The sequence below is a fragment of the Hyla sarda genome, unplaced genomic scaffold (assembly GCF_029499605.1).
Source record: "Hyla sarda isolate aHylSar1 unplaced genomic scaffold, aHylSar1.hap1 scaffold_1960, whole genome shotgun sequence".
Taxonomy (NCBI): Eukaryota; Metazoa; Chordata; class Amphibia; order Anura; family Hylidae; genus Hyla; species Hyla sarda.
In genome coordinates, this window is record NW_026608617.1 from 30,755 (window position 1) to 47,073 (window position 16,319).

General features: G+C 43.9%; 4 non-coding genes and 1 pseudogene across 4 annotated transcripts; all 5 read right to left on the reverse strand.

Annotated features, from left to right (window-relative positions):
- Positions 1-417: 417 nt before the first annotated feature.
- LOC130316798 (U2 spliceosomal RNA) lies at positions 418-608 on the reverse strand. The gene has a single exon (XR_008864023.1). It is a non-coding gene; the product is annotated as a U2 spliceosomal RNA (small nuclear RNA).
- Positions 609-2,693: 2,085 nt separating this feature from the next.
- LOC130316799 (U2 spliceosomal RNA) lies at positions 2,694-2,884 on the reverse strand. The gene has a single exon (XR_008864024.1). It is a non-coding gene; the product is annotated as a U2 spliceosomal RNA (small nuclear RNA).
- Positions 2,885-4,976: 2,092 nt separating this feature from the next.
- On the reverse strand, positions 4,977-5,167 carry LOC130316800 (U2 spliceosomal RNA). The gene has a single exon (XR_008864025.1). It is a non-coding gene; the product is annotated as a U2 spliceosomal RNA (small nuclear RNA).
- Positions 5,168-7,257: 2,090 nt separating this feature from the next.
- LOC130316801 (U2 spliceosomal RNA) lies at positions 7,258-7,448 on the reverse strand. Its single transcript, XR_008864026.1, has one exon. It is a non-coding gene; the product is annotated as a U2 spliceosomal RNA (small nuclear RNA).
- A 2,085-nt stretch (positions 7,449-9,533) lies between these two features.
- On the reverse strand, positions 9,534-9,735 carry LOC130316810 (U2 spliceosomal RNA; annotated as a pseudogene).
- Between the last annotated feature and the right edge of the window lie 6,584 nt (positions 9,736-16,319).

The following is a 16,319-nucleotide window of genomic DNA, read 5'->3' on the forward strand; positions in this document are numbered from 1 at the left end:
TATGTCCATCACGTTCAACCAGGGAATTAAGGGGTAGGGGTGTGGCGCGATATTGGGGAAGGGATGAGATTTTATATTTCTTCATAAGCATTAATCTTATTTTGTCAATTAGGAACATTCAGCACCCACCCGCTATCAAGGCAGCTGCCTATCATGTCATGCCCTACCTGCACAGGTGTGCTGGCTACTCAAATGATCCAATTAAGGAGGCCATTTAGTCAGCAGCAGCAGAAGTCCTGTGCCTGGACGCTCCAACAGGGGCCAGACACAAGCAGAAGCAGAAGCAGCAGAAGCAGCAGCAGCACCACCTTTTGTTTTTTGGCTGCAGCAGCAGCAAGGCCCACAGGGCTGGCTAGCTGGCTAGCCAGCAAGCAGGTAGCAATGAAAGTAGGAATCTTTCTTTTTAACCCTGTAAGGGGGTGGTGCACTGTACCCGAAGATACTGCCATATCGGGTCAATGCATAGGGCGACGGAAGCAAGCTTCGAAATCGGCCCCCGTTCTCAAAAATCCATTTAATATATGGTCCCCAGATAGGGGACGTATCAGATATTAAACTGATAAGAACAGATACTACACTTGATCTTAGCCAAAAGGCCGAGAAGCGATAACCGTGAAAGGGGCGGGCCCAACAAGGTCCCCTTCATGGGCACTATCACTGCTTGCTGTCAGGGAGGCTGCCAGACAATTTTCCATGCACACTCTGGGCTGGGGGGCAGTCAACCACCAGTACACACAGCAGAACCTAAACCCATACCATTATTGCTAAGCAGCAAGACAGGGGCCCATTGCACTCCCACGGGGCCTTTTTAAATGCAATCCATAACCCGGATTTGCCAGGAACCCTTCTTACTCCTCCTACTTGCATGTGACACTGGGCTTAGGATCTGCATAGGAAACACACACACAAGCACACACCTACCTTTGTTGCCTGCAGATGCCTCCTTGGCTGTCCCCAAACGGTATCAAACCAACACCCATGGGAAGCTGTAAGCATAGAGGACATGCCTGCACCCCATTGGACTTACCTGTGTGGGTTAAATCCGGGTTATTTGACAACCTATGGCGGTGATGGTTCTGCTCAGGCAGAGCAGTGCTGATGCTCCTCATAAAGCTGTCGCTGCTGTGAAGGTTCTAGGTGACATCACAAATCCCTTTGGTTACATACACAACAAAGCTGGGTTGTTGTTGTTTACACTCTGCAAGGCCTGTGGAAGTGAGTGACATCATAGCACTGTAGTTCTGAGGGTTCAAGATGGATGCAACAATCTCCTGTTGCTTCTATGAAGGCCGTAATAGACGACATCACCAAACAGCTCCATAGTCACATACACAGCAAAGGAGAGATGTTGTTTACACCTAGTGATGTCAGTGGTATTGAGTGACATCACAGCACAGTGCTAAGGCTCCTGGGCCTGGACACAGCAGCGGCTGCAATATCTCAACGGAGAATACGTTTATATCTATGTGTGTGTGTGCGCATATATATATATATATATATATATATATATATATATTTCTCCGCCGAAATCACTTTTAAACCCATTTCCACCTTTTTTTCCCTTCTCTTCCTCTTACTTTTTTTTCACGTTTTTTTACGTTTTTCTCCTTTTCGCCTCTTTTCTGGGCGTATTATTCTTCTTTTTCTTCTTTTTTTTCGTCTAATGCATACCCCATCAGTGCAGCAATGCTTATTCAATACCGCCAGCAGATGGAGACACTGGGGGATAATTTTCTAAGGATTTATACTGATTTTTCCTGTCTGAATTTGTCGCACAGAAAGTTGCAGGCCAAATATGTGTGACATTTCTGCGACTTTAGCTTCTAGAGCATTTTTACAACATTATACATAGGTGCTGAATACATAAAAAGCGACTGTTCAGCGACAGACAAGTCGCATCGGCTGAAAGTAGGCCAGAATGTCAGTCCATGTTGGAGCAGGTTTAGATACAGTCTAAAGCATAGATCTCAAAGTCTGTGCACAGAATTTAGCAAGGGCCTCGCACCTTCTGATGCATCAGGTAGGTGCACAATAGCATAGCCTAACCCTCTGTACTTTGGTCTATATTGATGCGGGACATAGACAGCCAGCTGATGACCAATCCATTAGTGCAATGGATGGCTGGAAGCATTTGTCTTTGCCTTTGCAATACCACAGAAGCAATGCATGGTCAATGTACAGCAATGACACACCTGTGTGAACAGCCAGGAGACCCCCCCCCCCCCCCCCCATGTTATGTTACATAGTTACATAGTTAGTACGGTCGAAAAAAGACATATGTCCATCACGTTCAACCAGGGAATTAAGGGGTAGGGGTGTGGCGCGATATTGGGGAAGGGATGAGATTTTATATTTCTTCATAAGCATTAATCTTATTTTGTCAATTAGGAACATTCAGCACCCACCCGCTATCAAGGCAGCTGCCTATCATGTCATGCCCTACCTGCACAGGTGTGCTGGCTACTCAAATGATCCAATTAAGGAGGCCATTTAGTCAGCAGCAGCAGAAGTCCTGTGCCTGGACGCTCCAACAGGGGCCAGACACAAGCAGAAGCAGAAGCAGCAGAAGCAGCAGCAGCACCACCTTTTGTTTTTTGGCTGCAGCAGCAGCAAGGCCCACAGGGCTGGCTAGCTGGCTAGCCAGCAAGCAGGTAGCAATGAAAGTAGGAATCTTTCTTTTTAACCCTGTAAGGGGGTGGTGCACTGTACCCGAAGATACTGCCATATCGGGTCAATGCATAGGGCGACGGAAGCAAGCTTCGAAATCGGCCCCCGTTCTCAAAAATCCATTTAATATATGGTCCCCAGATAGGGGACGTATCAGATATTAAACTGATAAGAACAGATACTACACTTGATCTTAGCCAAAAGGCCGAGAAGCGATAACCGTGAAAGGGGCGGGCCCAACAAGGTCCCCTTCATGGGCACTATCACTGCTTGCTGTCAGGGAGGCTGCCAGACAATTTTCCATGCACACTCTGGGCTGGGGGGCAGTCAACCACCAGTACACACAGCAGAACCTAAACCCATACCATTATTGCTAAGCAGCAAGACAGGGGCCCATTGCACTCCCACGGGGCCTTTTTAAATGCAATCCATAACCCGGATTTGCCAGGAACCCTTCTTACTCCTCCTACTTGCATGTGACACTGGGCTTAGGATCTGCATAGGAAACACACACACAAGCACACACCTACCTTTGTTGCCTGCAGATGCCTCCTTGGCTGTCCCCAAACGGTATCAAACCAACACCCACGGGAAGCTGTAAGCATAGAGGACATGCCTGCACCCCATTGGACTTACCTGTGTGGGTTAAATCCGGGTTATTTGACAACCTATGGCGGTGATGGTTCTGCTCAGGCAGAGCAGTGCTGATGCTCCTCATAAAGCTGTCGCTGCTGTGAAGGTTCTAGGTGACATCACAAATCCCTTTGGTTACATACACAACAAAGCTGGGTTGTTGTTGTTTACACTCTGCAAGGCCTGTGGAAGTGAGTGACATCATAGCACTGTAGTTCTGAGGGTTCAAGATGGATGCAACAATCTCCTGTTGCTTCTATGAAGGCCGTAATAGACGACATCACCAAACAGCTCCATAGTCACATACACAGCAAAGGAGAGATGTTGTTTACACCTAGTGATGTCAGTGGTATTGAGTGACATCACAGCACAGTGCTAAGGCTCCTGGGCCTGGACACAGCAGCGGCTGCAATATCTCAACGGAGAATACGTTTATATCTATGTGTGTGTGTGCGCATATATATATATATATATATATATATATATATATATATATTTCTCCGCCGAAATCACTTTTAAACCCATTTCCACCTTTTTTTCCCTTCTCTTCCTCTTACTTTTTTTTCACGTTTTTTTACGTTTTTCTCCTTTTCGCCTCTTTTCTGGGCGTATTATTCTTCTTTTTCTTCTTTTTTTTCGTCTAATGCATACCCCATCAGTGCAGCAATGCTTATTCAATACCGCCAGCAGATGGAGACACTGGGGGATAATTTTCTAAGGATTTATACTGATTTTTCCTGTCTGAATTTGTCGCACAGAAAGTTGCAGGCCAAATATGTGTGACATTTCTGCGACTTTAGCTTCTAGAGCATTTTTACAACATTATACATAGGTGCTGAATACATAAAAAGCGACTGTTCAGCGACAGACAAGTCGCATCGGCTGAAAGTAGGCCAGAATGTCAGTCCATGTTGGAGCAGGTTTAGATACAGTCTAAAGCATAGATCTCAAAGTCTGTGCACAGAATTTAGCAAGGGCCTCGCACCTTCTGATGCATCAGGTAGGTGCACAATAGCATAGCCTAACCCTCTGTACTTTGGTCTATATTGATGCGGGACATAGACAGCCAGCTGATGACCAATCCATTAGTGCAATGGATGGCTGGAAGCATTTGTCTTTGCCTTTGCAATACCACAGAAGCAATGCATGGTCAATGTACAGCAATGACACACCTGTGTGAACAGCCAGGAGACCCCCCCCCCCCCCCCCCATGTTATGTTACATAGTTACATAGTTAGTACGGTCGAAAAAAGACATATGTCCATCACGTTCAACCAGGGAATTAAGGGGTAGGGGTGTGGCGCGATATTGGGGAAGGGATGAGATTTTATATTTCTTCATAAGCATTAATCTTATTTTGTCAATTAGGAACATTCAGCACCCACCCGCTATCAAGGCAGCTGCCTATCATGTCATGCCCTACCTGCACAGGTGTGCTGGCTACTCAAATGATCCAATTAAGGAGGCCATTTAGTCAGCAGCAGCAGAAGTCCTGTGCCTGGACGCTCCAACAGGGGCCAGACACAAGCAGAAGCAGAAGCAGCAGAAGCAGCAGCAGCACCACCTTTTGTTTTTTGGCTGCAGCAGCAGCAGCAAGGCCCACAGGGCTGGCTAGCTGGCTAGCCAGCAAGCAGGTAGCAATGAAAGTAGGAATCTTTCTTTTTAACCCTGTAAGGGGGTGGTGCACTGTACCCGAAGATACTGCCATATCGGGTCAATGCATAGGGCGACGGAAGCAAGCTTCGAAATCGGCCCCCGTTCTCAAAAATCCATTTAATATATGGTCCCCAGATAGGGGACGTATCAGATATTAAACTGATAAGAACAGATACTACACTTGATCTTAGCCAAAAGGCCGAGAAGCGATAACCGTGAAAGGGGCGGGCCCAACAAGGTCCCCTTCATGGGCACTATCACTGCTTGCTGTCAGGGAGGCTGCCAGACAATTTTCCATGCACACTCTGGGCTGGGGGGCAGTCAACCACCAGTACACACAGCAGAACCTAAACCCATACCATTATTGCTAAGCAGCAAGACAGGGGCCCATTGCACTCCCACGGGGCCTTTTTAAATGCAATCCATAACCCGGATTTGCCAGGAACCCTTCTTACTCCTCCTACTTGCATGTGACACTGGGCTTAGGATCTGCATAGGAAACACACACACAAGCACACACCTACCTTTGTTGCCTGCAGATGCCTCCTTGGCTGTCCCCAAACGGTATCAAACCAACACCCACGGGAAGCTGTAAGCATAGAGGACATGCCTGCACCCCATTGGACTTACCTGTGTGGGTTAAATCCGGGTTATTTGACAACCTATGGCGGTGATGGTTCTGCTCAGGCAGAGCAGTGCTGATGCTCCTCATAAAGCTGTCGCTGCTGTGAAGGTTCTAGGTGACATCACAAATCCCTTTGGTTACATACACAACAAAGCTGGGTTGTTGTTGTTTACACTCTGCAAGGCCTGTGGAAGTGAGTGACATCATAGCACTGTAGTTCTGAGGGTTCAAGATGGATGCAACAATCTCCTGTTGCTTCTATGAAGGCCGTAATAGACGACATCACCAAACAGCTCCATAGTCACATACACAGCAAAGGAGAGATGTTGTTTACACCTAGTGATGTCAGTGGTATTGAGTGACATCACAGCACAGTGCTAAGGCTCCTGGGCCTGGACACAGCAGCGGCTGCAATATCTCAACGGAGAATACGTTTATATCTATGTGTGTGTGTGCGCATATATATATATATATATATATATATATATATATATATATATATATTTCTCCGCCGAAATCACTTTTAAACCCATTTCCACCTTTTTTTCCCTTCTCTTCCTCTTACTTTTTTTTCACGTTTTTTTACGTTTTTCTCCTTTTCGCCTCTTTTCTGGGCGTATTATTCTTCTTTTTCTTCTTTTTTTTCGTCTAATGCATACCCCATCAGTGCAGCAATGCTTATTCAATACCGCCAGCAGATGGAGACACTGGGGGATAATTTTCTAAGGATTTATACAGATTTTTCCTGTCTGAATTTGTCGCACAGAAAGTTGCAGGCCAAATATGTGTGACATTTCTGCGACTTTAGCTTCTAGAGCATTTTTACAACATTATACATAGGTGCTGAATACATAAAAAGCGACTGTTCAGCGACAGACAAGTCGCATCGGCTGAAAGTAGGCCAGAATGTCAGTCCATGTTGGAGCAGGTTTAGATACAGTCTAAAGCATAGATCTCAAAGTCTGTGCACAGAATTTAGCAAGGGCCTCGCACCTTCTGATGCATCAGGTAGGTGCACAATAGCATAGCCTAACCCTCTGTACTTTGGTCTATATTGATGCGGGACATAGACAGCCAGCTGATGACCAATCCATTAGTGCAATGGATGGCTGGAAGCATTTGTCTTTGCCTTTGCAATACCACAGAAGCAATGCATGGTCAATGTACAGCAATGACACACCTGTGTGAACAGCCAGGAGACCCCCCCCCCCCCCCCCCCATGTTATGTTACATAGTTACATAGTTAGTACGGTCGAAAAAAGACATATGTCCATCACGTTCAACCAGGGAATTAAGGGGTAGGGGTGTGGCGCGATATTGGGGAAGGGATGAGATTTTATATTTCTTCATAAGCATTAATCTTATTTTGTCAATTAGGAACATTCAGCACCCACCCGCTATCAAGGCAGCTGCCTATCATGTCATGCCCTACCTGCACAGGTGTGCTGGCTACTCAAATGATCCAATTAAGGAGGCCATTTAGTCAGCAGCAGCAGAAGTCCTGTGCCTGGACGCTCCAACAGGGGCCAGACACAAGCAGAAGCAGAAGAAGCAGCAGCAGCACCACCTTTTGTTTTTTGGCTGCAGCAGCAGCAAGGCCCACAGGGCTGGCTAGCTGGCTAGCCAGCAAGCAGGTAGCAATGAAAGTAGGAATCTTTCTTTTTAACCCTGTAAGGGGGTGGTGCACTGTACCCGAAGATACTGCCATATCGGGTCAATGCATAGGGCGACGGAAGCAAGCTTCGAAATCGGCCCCCGTTCTCAAAAATCCATTTAATATATGGTCCCCAGATAGGGGACGTATCAGATATTAAACTGATAAGAACAGATACTACACTTGATCTTAGCCAAAAGGCCGAGAAGCGATAACCGTGAAAGGGGCGGGCCCAACAAGGTCCCCTTCATGGGCACTATCACTGCTTGCTGTCAGGGAGGCTGCCAGACAATTTTCCATGCACACTCTGGGCTGGGGGGCAGTCAACCACCAGTACACACAGCAGAACCTAAACCCATACCATTATTGCTAAGCAGCAAGACAGGGGCCCATTGCACTCCCACGGGGCCTTTTTAAATGCAATCCATAACCCGGATTTGCCAGGAACCCTTCTTACTCCTCCTACTTGCATGTGACACTGGGCTTAGGATCTGCATAGGAAACACACACACAAGCACACACCTACCTTTGTTGCCTGCAGATGCCTCCTTGGCTGTCCCCAAACGGTATCAAACCAACACCCACGGGAAGCTGTAAGCATAGAGGACATGCCTGCACCCCATTGGACTTACCTGTGTGGGTTAAATCCGGGTTATTTGACAACCTATGGCGGTGATGGTTCTGCTCAGGCAGAGCAGTGCTGATGCTCCTCATAAAGCTGTCGCTGCTGTGAAGGTTCTAGGTGACATCACAAATCCCTTTGGTTACATACACAACAAAGCTGGGTTGTTGTTGTTTACACTCTGCAAGGCCTGTGGAAGTGAGTGACATCATAGCACTGTAGTTCTGAGGGTTCAAGATGGATGCAACAATCTCCTGTTGCTTCTATGAAGGCCGTAATAGACGACATCACCAAACAGCTCCATAGTCACATACACAGCAAAGGAGAGATGTTGTTTACACCTAGTGATGTCAGTGGTATTGAGTGACATCACAGCACAGTGCTAAGGCTCCTGGGCCTGGACACAGCAGCGGCTGCAATATCTCAACGGAGAATACGTTTATATCTATGTGTGTGTGTGCGCATATATATATATATATATATATATATATATATATATATATATTTCTCCGCCGAAATCACTTTTAAACCCATTTCCACCTTTTTTTCCCTTCTCTTCCTCTTACTTTTTTTTCACGTTTTTTTACGTTTTTCTCCTTTTCGCCTCTTTTCTGGGCGTATTATTCTTCTTTTTCTTCTTTTTTTTCGTCTAATGCATACCCCATCAGTGCAGCAATGCTTATTCAATACCGCCAGCAGATGGAGACACTGGGGGATAATTTTCTAAGGATTTATACTGATTTTTCCTGTCTGAATTTGTCGCACAGAAAGTTGCAGGCCAAATATGTGTGACATTTCTGCGACTTTAGCTTCTAGAGCATTTTTACAACATTATACATAGGTGCTGAATACATAAAAAGCGACTGTTCAGCGACAGACAAGTCGCATCGGCTGAAAGTAGGCCAGAATGTCAGTCCATGTTGGAGCAGGTTTAGATACAGTCTAAAGCATAGATCTCAAAGTCTGTGCACAGAATTTAGCAAGGGCCTCGCACCTTCTGATGCATCAGGTAGGTGCACAATAGCATAGCCTAACCCTCTGTACTTTGGTCTATATTGATGCGGGACATAGACAGCCAGCTGATGACCAATCCATTAGTGCAATGGATGGCTGGAAGCATTTGTCTTTGCCTTTGCAATACCACAGAAGCAATGCATGGTCAATGTACAGCAATGACACACCTGTGTGAACAGCCAGGAGACCCCCCCCCCCCATGTTATGTTACATAGTTACATAGTTAGTACGGTCGAAAAAAGACATATGTCCATCACGTTCAACCAGGGAATTAAGGGGTAGGGGTGTGGCGCGATATTGGGGAAGGGATGAGATTTTATATTTCTTCATAAGCATTAATCTTATTTTGTCAATTAGGAACATTCAGCACCCACCCGCTATCAAGGCAGCTGCCTATCATGTCATGCCCTACCTGCACAGGTGTGCTGGCTACTCAAATGATCCAATTAAGGAGGCCATTTAGTCAGCAGCAGCAGAAGTCCTGTGCCTGGACGCTCCAACAGGGGCCAGACACAAGCAGAAGCAGAAGCAGCAGAAGCAGCAGCAGCACCACCTTTTGTTTTTTGGCTGCAGCAGCAGCAAGGCCCACAGGGCTGGCTAGCTGGCTAGCCAGCAAGCAGGTAGCAATGAAAGTAGGAATCTTTCTTTTTAACCCTGTAAGGGGGTGGTGCACTGTACCCGAAGATACTGCCATATCGGGTCAATGCATAGGGCGACGGAAGCAAGCTTCGAAATCGGCCCCCGTTCTCAAAAATCCATTTAATATATGGTCCCCAGAGAGGGGACGTATCAGATATTAAACTGATAAGAACAGATTTTTTTTTTTTTTTTTTTTTTTTTTTTTTTTCCTCAGTTACAGACTATTGTTTGGACGATCATCAGGTCACCTACCAAGACTCGTCACTTAAAACAATATCTGAAAAAACATCATACGGAAAAAACTAACTAAGGGAACCGAGTGCCAAGAAAAAGTGACCAAACAACAAAACAAAAAAACATGTCAAAAACAATCACAGAAATTGGTCAAAAACTTACAGCTTTCTCCTTTACGTACTTCTTATAAATTTTTCCATCGTGTATGCATCCAGATTTTCTCCGCTTCTTCTTCACCAATTCTCTTTTTGTCCAGTAGAAAGATAGTAAAAATCCTTCCTAAAAACAATCTTTTCAATTCCCTCGGAGAAATAACAACATTTTTAAAAACAAGCAAATTGCGTGAGTCCCATAAAACCTCTTTAAAAACAGAAAAAAGAATCCAATTAGTACGTGTATCTTCCTTTTTACTAAGATCTTGACCAATAAAAACTTTCTCAAAAGAAAAACTGTTATATCCAGTGAGTTGGATTAAAAACTTCTTTAAAAACATAAAAAATTCTTTTGCATAAAAACAGTCCCAATAAAGGTGCACTAAGTCTTCTCTACCTCCACAACCCTCTCTTGGGCATCTGTCACTTATTCTCAAACCTCTTCCATTTAAAAAAGATCGGGTTGGGAGGCAGCCATGAAAGGACATCCAACTAACGTCTTTTTGTCTGTTTGATAGTCCAATAACTTTAAAAAACTTCCAAATCTTCACAGACTGAGCATTAGTGCAGAATGGTACTTCATATAATCTCTCATTTTTCCTTATTTCTTGTTCTATTTTCTTTTTATCAGGTTCACCTAAAGAGCTCAAACCAAATTGATCATTGAAAGACCTGAGGAGCACATAGAAGGTAGGTATCACATGTGCTATGGGTCTCCTCAAATCCCTCTCACACCAGCCCCATTTGGAAAACAACCATCCTGCAAGGTATTTACTCATGTCTGCCGCCCTATTATTGCACTGTATCAATTTAAAAATTAAAAGAAAATAGTGCACCTTTAAAAACAGATCAATGTTTGGAAAGTTATATCCGCCCAAATTCATACTCTTCATCACTTCTTCTCTTCTCATTTTCTCCATCTTAGACCCCCAGAAGAACACAAAAAGCTTCCTTGTGACTCTCCTAGTCCATAACTTCCCTGGAGGAAGCACCATAGCCGTATACAAGAGAAGCGGTAGGATTACAGACTTAATGATAAGAACTTTCCCTTTAAGTGACAAGTTCCTTAACCTCCAGAAGGATAGCTTCTTCTCAATTTTACTGTCCAAAGTCTCATAACTTTTCTTTCCTTTGAGGTCTTTATCAAATATCACTCCTAGCACTTCAATGTCTTCTTTTTCCTTAACACCATCCACTACTATATTCTCTTGGTTCCCAAAACTGCATAATTGGCACTTCCCCCAGTTCACATTCATCCCAGCCACACAACAAAAAATCCTCACATGCAAATTTACTCTGTTGAGATCTGCTTGGGATGTACAAGTAAAAACCACATCGTCCATATAACTTAAAACCTTTAACTTACTACCATCACTACCTGGAATAAAAACACCACTCACACATTTATCTTTCTGCACATTCTTCAACAGGCCCTCTATAACGCATATAAACAGAATTGGGGAGAGTGGGCATCCCTGTCTGACTCCAGACAAGACATTAAAAGCAGGCCCCACATGCCCATTTACTAAAATCTGACTTGTCACCCCATGATAAAAACTCATAATAACAGATAATAACTTTTCTGGAATACCTAAGTGTTTTAAAGCAATGAACATAAAATCATGTGCAACCTTATCATAAGCCTTTTCGAAATCTATGGACTCAACAAACAGTGCATTCTTGTTAAAGTTACTGTAATAAATAGAGTCTCTTAAAAGCAATAAATTATCTGTTATTTTTCTTTTCGGTACTGCACAAACTTGGTATTCTCCCACAAGGTGGTCCACTACATCACTCAGTCTATTAGCCACAATCTTAGCAATTATCTTGTAGTCACAATTTAATAAAGTTATAGGTCTCCAATTTTTAAGATCTCTGCCATCACCTTTTTTATGAATTAATGTTATGACCCCTTTCTTCATAGATTCAGCTAAAACACCTGAGTTAAAAACATATTGCACCACCCGTGTAAACTCTTTACTTAAAATATTCCAGAACGCGGAATAAAACTCAGCGGGGAGACCATCACAGCCTGGTGTCTTCCCTTTGGCCATCTTATCCAGGGCCTGCTTGATCTCCCCTTCACTAACATCATCAATCAAAAAATCTACTTTTTCAACAGGAACATTATTCTCCAAAATATTACAATAATCATTCATCTCCGTCTCACTGGCTCTGCTCTTATTACTAAAGAGTGTCTCATAAAATCTGCCAATCTCCTTCACCATCTCCTCTCCAAAAACTTCCCCCGTAGGGGTAAAAACAGATTTAAAAACACCTTTAGCATTAAAACATTTTTTAAAGAAATACCGTGTACACTGCTCATTTTCTTCTAGGTGCTGCACTTTAGACTTATATACAATATTCCTTCCCTTTTCCAACAACCTTTTTTTCATCTCCCCCTTCACCTTAACAATCTCATCCTCCACCTCCACACCAACACGTTTAAACTTATAGAGAGTCTCTAACCGGGATACAAGCCTTTCATCACTCCTCCTCTTCTCTTGTGCTCTCTTTATGCAAAACATCTTAAAGAAATTAGAAAACTCTCCTTTAGCCCATTCCCACCACACTAAGACATTACTAAAATCAGGTTGTTTAGAAACACAGGATAAAAACACATGATTAAAACCAGCCATTACTTCCTCATCTTCCAATAGACTTACATTTAATTTCCAGAGCCCCCTCCCAAAATGAAGGGACTCTGTGACACTTATCTCAGCCGACACCATCTTGTGGTCTGAGAAAGTTGACATCATTTGATTGCACCGGACCACCTTAATCCCATCAGAGACCAGGATGTAATCGATCCGGGATTTACAGCGGCCACTATCTGATATGTACGTATATCTTTCATCAGTGCTAACCATCAGTCCAACATCAGTAAAATGCAAGTCTTGAATAATTTGATTTAAAACATTGGAAGTAATATCAGTTCTAACCTCAGCAGAGCTCTCACGATCATTGACGGATCTAATGCAGTTAAAATCGCCAACAATAATAGTATCTTCACGACCAGGGATAAAAAACTTAAGGGACTCTAAAAAAGACAAACGTGCTTGTTTTTCTGCTGGAGCATACACATTAAAAATTCTCATCCTCTGGCCCAAAACCTCAAAAATTAAAACCATACAACGACCAGGTACTAAAGTTTGGCAATTTAAAACTTTAATGTCCCTGTTTCGCAATAAAATCCCAACACCTTCATTTTTGTTTTCTGCACATGTGGACCAGAAGGACTGCCCACACTTCCACTCATTTGCATAAGGTGCTGACTTTATTGCACACTCCTGTAAACATATCACATCACTTCTAACATTCTCAAGAATATCAAAAATTGCAGCTCTCCTAATTTCAGACTCAATACTTCTTACATTAATAGTTGTTACAACCAAAGTCATAATAACTAGGAAAAGAAAACCAAATGCTTTAAAATCCATCTTAACTTAGAAATTAACATTTTGGCCTTCAACTTTCCTATGTAAACTTGCAAAACAATCAGGCGACCCTATGTTAGAGTCCCTGTCTATTTCATTATCACTACCAAGAACAAGGGCTTCCTGATCCTCAGACCAGCTCCCTGTCTTACACCTTTTATTCACAACCTGCACATCCTCATCTTCCTCCTCCTCTTCTTCCTTACTGCGAGAAACTCTCTGACCAGGTGTTAGAGATCTCTGAGATGACCCAACAACTTCCATTCCCTCCTCCTCCCCCACAATTGGGTTTGGACATTCAATATCATCCATAGCCTCTTCACTAGAAAGAACATCACCATACACTGTCTCAATTTTCTCCACCACTTTCACTTTTTTTGCTTTTTTCTTTTTCACCAAGGTAAATTCACCTCCCACACCTGTCTCCTCACCAGTCACAGCAGTGGAAACACCCTCCTCCCCTGACCTCTCCTGAGTGCTAATGTGCTCCACTATCACAGAACTTTCCTCAGCCACCTGTGCCACATTAACACTCACACTCACACTCTCACCAACTCCAGGAACAAACCTCCCTCCCCCTTTTTCTCTTTGTTCTCCTCTATTCCCAGCTGCATCAGCATAACTTCTCTTCTTTTTATACCACATATCACAGCCTCTTGCCAAATGTTCCTCACTTCCACAGATATCACATGTCTTCTTCTCTGTACAGATACTTGCTTCATGACCAGTTTTCCCACAATTTCTGCAACATTCTCCTTTCTCAGAGCAATAATCCTGCACATGGCCATAGGCATGGCACTTTCTACAATATTGCAACTGGCCTTCATAAAAGCAGAAACCTCTCTCTCCTCCGATAGAAAACACCTGTGGTATGCTCTTCCTTCCATCTTGCATTCCTTCATCTTTTTTAAATTTTACAATAAACTTTCTCTTACAATTAAAGTACCCAAACTTGTTCTTAAGTCTTCCTATAAATTTCACTTCCTCGCAATACCGGAACAAAAAGTTTGTAACCATTTCATCAGAAACCTTAGGATTATACATGTGGACAATTACTACCTTTGTTGTATTCATAAATAACGGTTCCACTTTAATCTTCTTCATTATAGCAGGCTCACTTTTCCTCTTCATTTCTTCAAGATCCATATAGACTCTCTGGCAAATCTCAGAACCACAAAAAGTAATATCATAAATTCCTTGCCTAGGAAAATCCTGTATAGCCAATACATTCCATACCTGTAGGTAATCAAGCTTGCGAAGAATCTCCACAACGATTTGGTCAAGTCCGATCGTCCCCCGGTGCTCGCCAGGAACGTAGATCCGCACCGTGTCCTCAAGTCCACGCGCCTTCTCGCTCATTTTTGCAGGTAAAACCCACGATCGCAGCTCAGCAACAATCCAGGGCCCCCCGTAAAGAGGGCCCCGATCACCACTCCTTTCAACCCAAACCACGCACAGAAATCCACACGTGATCTTAGCCAAAAGGCCGAGAAGCGATAACCGTGAAAGGGGCGGGCCCAACAAGGTCCCCTTCATGGGCACTATCACTGCTTGCTGTCAGGGAGGCTGCCAGACAATTTTCCATGCACACTCTGGGCTGGGGGGCAGTCAACCACCAGTACACACAGCAGAACCTAAACCCATACCATTATTGCTAAGCAGCAAGACAGGGGCCCATTGCACTCCCACGGGGCCTTTTTAAATGCAATCCATAACCCGGATTTGCCAGGAACCCTTCTTACTCCTCCTACTTGCATGTGACACTGGGCTTAGGATCTGCATAGGAAACACACACACAAGCACACACCTACCTTTGTTGCCTGCAGATGCCTCCTTGGCTGTCCCCAAACGGTATCAAACCAACACCCACGGGAAGCTGTAAGCATAGAGGACATGCCTGCACCCCATTGGACTTACCTGTGTGGGTTAAATCCGGGTTATTTGACAACCTATGGCGGTGATGGTTCTGCTCAGGCAGAGCAGTGCTGATGCTCCTCATAAAGCTGTCGCTGCTGTGAAGGTTCTAGGTGACATCACAAATCCCTTTGGTTACATACACAACAAAGCTGGGTTGTTGTTGTTTACACTCTGCAAGGCCTGTGGAAGTGAGTGACATCATAGCACTGTAGTTCTGAGGGTTCAAGATGGATGCAACAATCTCCTGTTGCTTCTATGAAGGCCGTAATAGACGACATCACCAAACAGCTCCATAGTCACATACACAGCAAAGGAGAGATGTTGTTTACACCTAGTGATGTCAGTGGTATTGAGTGACATCACAGCACAGTGCTAAGGCTCCTGGGCCTGGACACAGCAGCGGCTGCAATATCTCAACGGAGAATACGTTTATATCTATGTGTGTGTGTGCGCATATATATATATATATATATATATATATATATATATATATTTCTCCGCCGAAATCACTTTTAAACCCATTTCCACCTTTTTTTCCCTTCTCTTCCTCTTACTTTTTTTTCACGTTTTTTTACGTTTTTCTCCTTTTCGCCTCTTTTCTGGGCGTATTATTCTTCTTTTTCTTCTTTTTTTTCGTCTAATGCATACCCCATCAGTGCAGCAATGCTTATTCAATACCGCCAGCAGATGGAGACACTGGGGGATAATTTTCTAAGGATTTATACTGATTTTTCCTGTCTGAATTTGTCGCACAGAAAGTTGCAGGCCAAATATGTGTGACATTTCTGCGACTTTAGCTTCTAGAGCATTTTTACAACATTATACATAGGTGCTGAATACATAAAAAGCGACTGTTCAGCGACAGACAAGTCGCATCGGCTGAAAGTAGGCCAGAATGTCAGTCCATGTTGGAGCAGGTTTAGATACAGTCTAAAGCATAGATCTCAAAGTCTGTGCACAGAATTTAGCAAGGGCCTCGCACCTTCTGATGCATCAGGTAGGTGCACAATAGCATAGCCTAACCCTCTGTACTTTGGTCTATATTGATGCGGGACATAGACAGCCAGCT